Raw genomic sequence first — 9,456 nt, forward strand, 5'->3', positions numbered from 1 at the left:
TTGGACTCTTAACAGACTTTCCAACCCAGTTTCAATTTACAAATGACAATACATTTTTTTTTAGATATTCAATTTTCCAAAAGTAGCTTCACTGGTCTCTTAGAAAAATTCAAAATATGTTGGTATGTTCATTCATAATATGTTCGTAAAACGCAGATAATATTAAAATATTGAAAGTATGCAAAAATATCTGGCGGTAGAAATTCAAAATATAAGCAAAATGTTTAAAATATGTGTAAAAATTAATTTCTTGAGATTTTTTAAGAATTTTTCTAATTAGATTTTTCATCAGATTAAGTAAATTATTGATTTCTAAGTATGAGAAGTATATGAAGTGCAGGAAGTACTGGAAGTATTGCAACATTTTTGAGAGTGTTGCGAAGTTTTGGAAGTCCGAATGCCTCTTCCATACAAGTTATGGAAGTGTCTGGAAGTTGTGTACATGTACACATTTTCACCCAAATATCTCCCCCTTGTTAGGTGTGGTATTTGAGTAGGGGGAAGTGGGGCGCCTTTGAATGTGGGGCACCTTTGAAATTGGAATTTTTCCCCCATATTTAAGTGGAACTGTGTCATATCATAATGTAATTTAGCTTCTAAATCTGTTTGTGCAGTCAAATTATATCACGATGAGGCTCAATTTTATTTAAAAATAGGTGAAAAATCCCAATTTCAAAGGTGCCCCATTTTCAAAGGTGCCCCACTTCCCCCTATGTTGTGCGATAATACCGCATTACAACAATATAAAACTGTCAAAATTGACTATACTACCCATGTAACCAAATAAGATCGGCATGACGTAACAGGACGGTCAGCATGACGTGAGGACTTGCTAAAATATCGGTCTCATTCTGGTCAGATTACCAAAAACGTGCAATCGCCTCCACGTTTTAATTAATAAAATAGGGGTAAAAACTAAGTAATTTGCTGTGGTCGTAATTAGATAAGAACGACGTAACGACTGACATGTTTCCCATATCATTCGTGTCGTATGACATGAAATGAAGTTTGATGTTATTCGGAGAGGAAATTCGTACGTAAACTCTGTGATAAAAATAAGTTGGATAAGAAAATATATTACAATCTAAAAATCCTGTACTGATCTATTAATCTTGAAAATTATTACGACTCAAAATTTTGCTTCAATGTATCAGAAGTCATTAAAATTTTGTATCCTTTTAATCTCCTTATCTTTGAGTAAAGGTTACTTTAGTGTTCTTCAGATATTAAATTTAGTTGTGTTAGGGTGAAGTAACCACTTATCGCCACTTTTAGGAAAAACTGAAATAAATTTAACTATAAATTTTAAAACCCTTATTAAATAGTAACTTAAATTTGACACAAAGTTACTTTGATATGTTGTCTATTGATATATCAAACTAATACTCCCTCAATTTAACGGTAGATTACTTTAAAAAAAAATTTTATTACAAATTCAAAAATAACCACTTCTCGCCACCTACTTGAAAAGGTTCAAATTCAATTATTTTGGCAAATATTATTAAAAAATATATTCAGCTTTGCTTTTCTTCCTGATATCCTTTTTATTAATCATATTATATGATTTTTCTTCCATTTAACTATAGGTGGCGAGAAGTGGGTCACTGGCGAGAAGTGGTGACACAACCCTACAAGTTATACCCAAGAAGTAATTTTTTCTTAATATTGTCTTTTAGAATTCTCTAATTAAGGCATTATATAAACAAAATTCTTATAATTTGCTTATAGCGCTCTCGATTTCATCTCTGTGACTACTGAAAGTATAGTAGTACAGGTGCACTCTTAAGAAACTTAAGAGATTCCACAGGGATTTCAACGTAGCATTATCATGAGCTTTTTAAAGGTGTATTAAAAGACTTGCGAAAGTCTTGGTTCTAAGGCACCCCTTTTGCTTTTTGGGTATTCTTCAGAAATCTCACCTAATATTCCCTGTTTGGGTTACACCCTGGCTCTAAAGCCTGTATTACAAAATCATCAGCAGTATTAATTTTGAAACTTCTCGCTAGTAATTCAGACCTGCAATATTCTGTAATTTACTCCAATATTATTAACAATTTCATCTCAATTGTCAAACAACTTTCTTAATAAAATCATTGCTAAAACCAGGAACAACTTCTTTGCAATCCCAATTATATTTCTTCATTGAAAGCCAATCAAGCCACTAAAAGAATTAGTCTGCAATGATTACTCTACCAAAAAGAATAAAAATTACCTCGTCATCTATGATTCCACGTTGGACAGAAGTGCTTCGGCGCAGAAAAAGAAGTTGCTGGAGTAGAGCTGTTGTGACCTAAATCCATTGAAGCACCATCAATCAATCGGAGATCAGTGAACTGTGCAAGTTTAAGCCATGAAGCCCGTTTGCATTGTGTGTTCCTTCAGACCTTTGACCGTTCTCGGTCGCTTCCTGGGATTCTCTCCAATCTCCATGACTTGCTCATGTAATTTTCAACCTTGTTCTTTCGTGCCTTCTTGGGGTTGGATTCTTTTATCACTTCTGCAAAATGTTGCCCTGTTCGCTCTAATGTTGGCTAATCTTGTGTACTTCACCCCTGAATGGATTAATAAGCTACTCAATCAGGATGTCCCTTCGACAAAAATAACCACCGGAGTCTTTGTGGCTATTGAGTTCATTCAGTTCTTCTCTGCGGTCATGCTGCTCTTCTTCAACATATTCCAGTGCAAAACCAAGGCAAGATCTCTTGAAAAAATCGCCAGATACCTTCATCATGCTGGACCAGGAGTGGACAGAAGCATCAGTCAAAAGGACGAAGATCTTCTCTTCTGGATGGCAGTTCGACAGTGTTGCACAATTGTCCTTGTGACCATCTGCAACATTTTCTACGTCCTCCTGGTCTTTCCAGGAAAAGATATCTTCTCTGAAAAGAGTTTCTGGCTTACCATTAAATCCTTTGCTAATGGAATTTGCACTGCGATGATCTTAATAGGTGGATTTGAGGTAAGTGAAACAATCGCGGAATCAAAATGTTAATTCATTGGAATTTCATCTGAAACTATACTCTCATTTTCCGCTGGAATGTATATTTTTTTTCGAGAAAATGAAGAAAATATTTTTATTAAACACTTTCGGATTTTACACATTTCTTATCAAGCATAAAGAGAAACCCACCTACTTAATTAACCATTAGACACATTTAATATCCACCTCTTAAAATTATGAATGGTAAACAGAAATTGTGCAATCTCAATTTGTGAGCATCAATTAGATTTATTATACTGATCTACAGAAAATCCGAACAAGAGGAAGTGTTGTTTATTGCCACTTGGGTTGTTATCTTGACATCTGATCAGTAGAGTGGACTAGTTAAAAATTAGAGGGATTATTTAGTATAACAATCAGATTGACAAGATCGAAAAGCATTAAATTTTTAAAAGAATAAATTTCTCAAAAATAAACCGTAGTCTGTACCAATTTAAATATAATATATTCAATAATTTGGGATAAAAATAAACAATAGCTTCAAGAGTAGATTTTTTTATAATAATTACTAAATAAAAGAAAATGATTGTCAACTAATAAGGAAAAAATGCTAAATAGTTTGAATATTTGTTTTTGAAGTACTTAAATCATATCGAGGTTTTTTCCGATATAAGTACACAGAGAAAAAAAATTTAACTTTTTATACAATATGACTTTCTGGTTTTTCATTATATGCATGTTAAAAACAAATATAAATATGTCAGTATGACAAATATGTAGTAGGACTGTTAAGCTTAAGAGAAGTAGGAAGGAGAAGCCCGTCCTCACGAAGACTCTTTTAATCCTTTAACGACGGGACACTTTTTACAGACTGAAAATCAACAATAAAAATTAAACTGAGAAACATAATCAATGATAAGTCTTACATCTAACCTTGGAAAGTCCAACAGAGTCTGATTCGGTGTATTTTGTGCTTCTACGAACGATAGGGACAAAAATAGCCCAAAAATATAAGTAATTTCTTTAACAATACAAATGAATAATATTTTTCGCTTTAATGAGAAATATTATGTATGAGTATTGTAGTTTTAATTGCCAAAAGGGTTTTGCTTAAAAAATATTAGAAGTATAAAAAATAAATAAAATCAATTATGAATTTGAGAATTTAATAATTCGCCATTTTTTAGCTTAAATATTACCTATATATCAAATAGCTACAGACTTCTAAAAAATATTGTAGATTCCTTCAACCTTTTACTTTACAATTATGTACAGACATAAGAATATAATAACTTTGGGTAGTTATGAAAAATTGTTTTCTTTATGGGACACCGGTGTTCCAATCGTCCTTAAAGCGTTAAGACAACGGTGCCAATCACTTAATTTCAATTGAGGTACCTTACCGATGCTATAACTTCAATAAATTCATTGAATAATTACAGAAAAAAAGCAATTGGAATTCTATATGCTTGCAAAAGTATTCTATACGAAAAGACTTCCTATTCAGAATGTTTTGAACTCCAGACGTATTTATTAGACATAGAATTTTGCCATGCAACATTGCAACTTTCACTTTGTACATAGTAAGAAGTACTATATTTATTGTGCATATTCTCATAATAAATAGGAACAGTTCAATGCATAGTTGTTTTATAATAAAGTGAATGCATTAGCTCCATTAGCTAATGTTACATCGCTGTTATCAATCTCAAAATGTTTTTAATCAGTTGCATTAAAAAAAGGATTTTATATTTAATTTAATTTAATTTAATTTACTCCCTGGATTTTGATAATACATTTTAAATATACATTAAGCTGCATTTAGGAAGAAGAACCACTGATAAAGACGATCAATGTGCATTACAATATCTGTTCCTATCCTGATTTTTTAATATGATATATCAATTTTTTAATGTCACAGTCAATAAAACTGATTGTCAAAATAAGAATTGCCATTATATGGATTTGGCACTCAATGGATCAAGTGGTAGAGCACTCGCTCTATGATGCAAGTGTCCCGGGTTCGAATCCCCTTTAGGTCACCAGGAACTTTTCTGGCGTTAAAGGTGTTCGGATTGCATCCAGTGAGCTTCACTGCATTTGATTCCACGGGCATGGGACTGACAACCTCATCCCGTACAAAAAAAATATAATAATGCATGTCTAGAAATGCCCTTGCGGGAAGGCCTTGTTCCTTCATGGAATGTTTTGCCAGCATTATTATTACTATTATTATTATATGGATTGTGCTCCAGTATATTGATACAAAATGGAAATACTACCAACAACGTCTTTGATTTATCCAATAAATTAACATATAGGGTAAGTGTACCAAATTTTGGCATAATTGCAAGCAAGCGCCAGAGTCGTATGTTTGAAATGTAATATTATTTAATACAAATTTAATTTTTTGTCAGTTCTTTTTCATGAGGGATACTTGGAAACTTGAAAATAGTTTATTATTTATTTTTATTTAAAATCATTCTTGATATATTTTAAAATGAATGAAAAAATAGACATAGCTTTGGGCATTATTTCGGCCACCTTGATTCTATCCAATTTATAAGTGTATCAGGGTGTATCGCCCAAGAAGCAAAATAGCTGCCTTATAGAACCAAGTATTAAACAAGTCTTTTAGTGCACTTTTAAAAGCCTTAAAGTGAGAAATTTCTGTTGAAATTCCTATAGAAGCTCTTAAGATTCTTAAGGGTGCGCCACTTTACTTATAGTAATCTCAGTGATGGAACCAAGAGTGTTATAAGCAAATAAAAAGATTTTTTGTTCTATAGTGCCTTACTCAAGGAATTCTACAAGACTATATTAAGAAGAAATGCTTCGTGGGTAGTTCCTTTACCTTCCGTTTCACATCATCTCGTTTGACGAAGCGATATTTATTTTTTGCTTTACAAAAAAAGTGGCCGAAATTGCAAGCTGACCGAAATTTGGTGCACTTAACCTTATTACTACATTAATTGATTTATCAAAATTTCAAAATTTATTTATATCCATTATTGTATTTCAATAGGCATAACACAAGAAAGATCATAATTCACCAAGTTTTCCAATATTCCTTTTCAATTATGCTAAATGAAAACTAATTCACCCGAAGTATATACTCAATTGAAAATTTTTCTCAGAACTTACAAGTAAAATTTAGAAGTTATAAGTTTTATCTTTAATCTTTTAGTGATATGACTTCAATTGACTAGTTTTTACGATTTTAATTTTTTTGTAATATGTAGGTCAGTCTTGTGATGACACTCTTCCGAATTATTATTCGGAATCTCGACGAGCAGCTGAGAGTGATCTTGTGTTCAGCAAATATGAGGGATTCTGACTCCAAAAAAGTCAACATAAGCATTTTCCACCGAATTGTGCGAATTCGCCGATCCCATATGAGGATCATTGATGCCTTGGTGGAGTTTAATAGGAGCGCCAATCCTCAACTGGCCATCCTCACGTGCCTCGTGATGGTCTCAATCGTCCTCAACGCCTACATCATAGGTCAATACGCTTTCAACTCAATCCAAACATCAACTAGAATCGCAATGACGAGTATTAGACTCTTGATAAATGTCACAATCGTCCTCTACATGACTCTGCAAGCCGACCAAGTCCTTCAAATGAATGAACTAATGTTCCGCCTTGTGACATCCGTTCCTACGGTTACTCTAAGCACCGATGAACTCATGCAACTGGAAGTTCTCTCGCAGCAAATCTCCCAGAGTCCGCCCCTGTTTTCTGCATCTGGAATCTTTGACTTCAACGCCGGAATGGTCGCAAAGGTTTGCCAACTCCATGGCGATTTACCTGAAGTTTCATTTTAAATAATCTCACCGTTTCTTGCAGATGTTCAGCACTGTAGTAACATACATTATTGTGGCGCTACAATTTGATATTCGCATCTTCACAGAGTCCATCGAAGCTGCAGCTCGAGAACTCAATTCTACTCTTACTTTTCAAATGATTCAATAAAAATTTTATCGATTTTAATTTGTCTAATTGAGAGGGAAAAACTCAGAATTAATTATTCATAAAGCAATAAGTGTGATGAGTTGCATGTGGACTTGTGGATGTCCCAGAGGATTAATTATTGCTAGTTCTACGATGAAATGGATAAAAAGCAAAAGTGTTTGTGCAGAGTTATCAGGGGACCCCTCAGGTCTTACCGATTGTTTGGCCTTATGCCAATTACGTACAATCATCCAAAAAATAGGACTTTTGAAGGAGAGTTTGGTCAATGCAATTTTCAGGTGTCCAAAGCATGGTCGGTATATTCAGTGATCCTGCTTATTTCATACAATGGATTTTTTCTGATTGATTTCAAAATTAAGGTAAAAGGTCTCTCGTCTTGTGAATTATGTTTAAAATTACTGGTAAATATCAGAGATATTTTTTTTCCATTTTGAAGAAGAAAAATTTAAATCAGTCGTGAATCGACAAAATGTATTAATCCAAGAATTAGAAGAACGGGGTAATATTTCGGACAGTTTGCATACAAAATGCTAATGTTGTGGCTGTAAAGCGTCATATGTTTAATTATAAATTGAATTCTTAATTATAACTTTTTAAAGTGTTTAGGAAAGCGACATTTTTCACTTTTATTTAATCTGAAATAATTCGTATTAGGATAAGTGTGCCAAATTTCGGCATAGTTGCATGCAAGCGACAAAGTCTCAAGTTTGAAATGTAATATTTTTAATAAAAATTGAATATTTTTGTTACTCTTTTATAAGGAGTGTTGCTTGGAACCTTGCAGACAGTTTATCATCTTCATTTTCTCTAAAATCATTCTTAATACATTTTAAAATGAATAGAAATGTAGACATAGCATTGGTGGCCTATTTCGGCCACCTTCATTCTCATAGTTTCTTGCCCTTCCGGAATTCTTTCAATGTCTTTTTCAGATCATGTTGCTCGTCGAAGCGACATTTTTTGTTATTTTTTTTGCATTGTACAATCTCAAGAGAATACAAAAACTAAAAATTCATGGAAATTTCAGGAACAAATAAAGTGGCCGAAATTGCAAGCTGGCCGAAATTTGGCACACTTACCCTCTATTTAAAAATTCATAAAAATGTACTTGTGACACAATTTTAACAAAGTGTTAATAATAGTGCAATATTGAAAATTTTAATTGTTCAACTGCAATCTCCACTCATATAGGGAAACTGTACCAAATTTCGTCCAGCTTACAATTTCGGCCACTTCTCTTGTTCCTGAAATTTCCATCCATTTTTAAATTTATTTTAAAAAAAATATCACTCCGATGAACAAGATGACTTGAAAAACACGAAGAATTCCGAAAGGGCAAGAAATTATGAGAATCAATGTGGCCAAAATATTACCAAAGGCTATATCTATATTTTAATTCATTTTAAAATGTATAAAGAATAATTTTAGGGAAAACAAAGACTAAAAGGTTCCAAGCAGCACTCTCTAAAAAGAAGCAACAAAAAATTCAATTTGTATTAATAATGTTCGATTTCAAACTTAAGACTTTGCTACTTGCACACAACTATGTCGAAATTAGGTACAGTTACCCTGGTTATAAATATTTTCAATAAAGTCGTATGATATAAAATCAAAAACTATCCACTATTGGTATTTTTTACGCTATTATGGTTTAAATTATGAGTAGGTGAAGTTTAAAACAAAAGTTGTTTAATTTCTATTTAAGACGTATACCTCGGTCAAGATGGATTAAGTCGAGCAAAATTCATATTGAACATCAAATTCTCGAATTCATATTACTGTTTTGTTTTGTGAAAACCCGAACTTCACATGTGAGCGTTTTGTATTAAGCGGAACACCAAGTAACGAGTTCAGGAAAAAGCATTGAAAATAAAATATGAGATATTGCAAATTAATTGTGAAAAATTAAAAATTCTAAAATCAAAAGATAGTTTAAGATATAAATATTTCTTTAAAAAAAATCAAACATTTGTGACAGAATAACTGCTCTCTCTTGGAATTTGAGCAATAGAATTATAATAATTTTGAAATCTAATATTTCCAAGTTCAACAATTACCAATTCAACAACTTTAAATAATTTTAAATCAAACGCTTTTGGTAAAATGTTACTTAATAATAATGCTATAATGTTATTCCATATCAAAAGAGAATCTTTCTCCTGAAAATTTTTTTTAGTACACGACTGTTCTAAAACCACTAAACAGTCAAATTACGCAGAAAGATATTAGGTCAGTCATGTACTAAAAAAAATAGTCAAGTAAAAGATTTCCCCTTTTCCTTTTTTTTCTCCTCAACATTTTTCTTAGTACATGACTGTTCTGAAGTTCTTCTAGGGCTTATACATAATTGGTTTTTCTTTTAGTTGGTTCATGTCACTACTGTTTAGTGATTTTGAAACACAACGAGAACAAAGACAAACCGTCGTGACAGATAGATACCAACACAAAGAGAAGTCAGTAACGCGGAAGTCGTGTACTAAAAAAATGTTCAAGAGAAAGATTTTCCCCTTTCCACTTTTAATAAAAATAGCAACATTCCT

The sequence above is a fragment of the Phlebotomus papatasi genome, chromosome 2, assembly GCF_024763615.1.
Source record: "Phlebotomus papatasi isolate M1 chromosome 2, Ppap_2.1, whole genome shotgun sequence".
Taxonomy (NCBI): Eukaryota; Metazoa; Arthropoda; class Insecta; order Diptera; family Psychodidae; genus Phlebotomus; species Phlebotomus papatasi.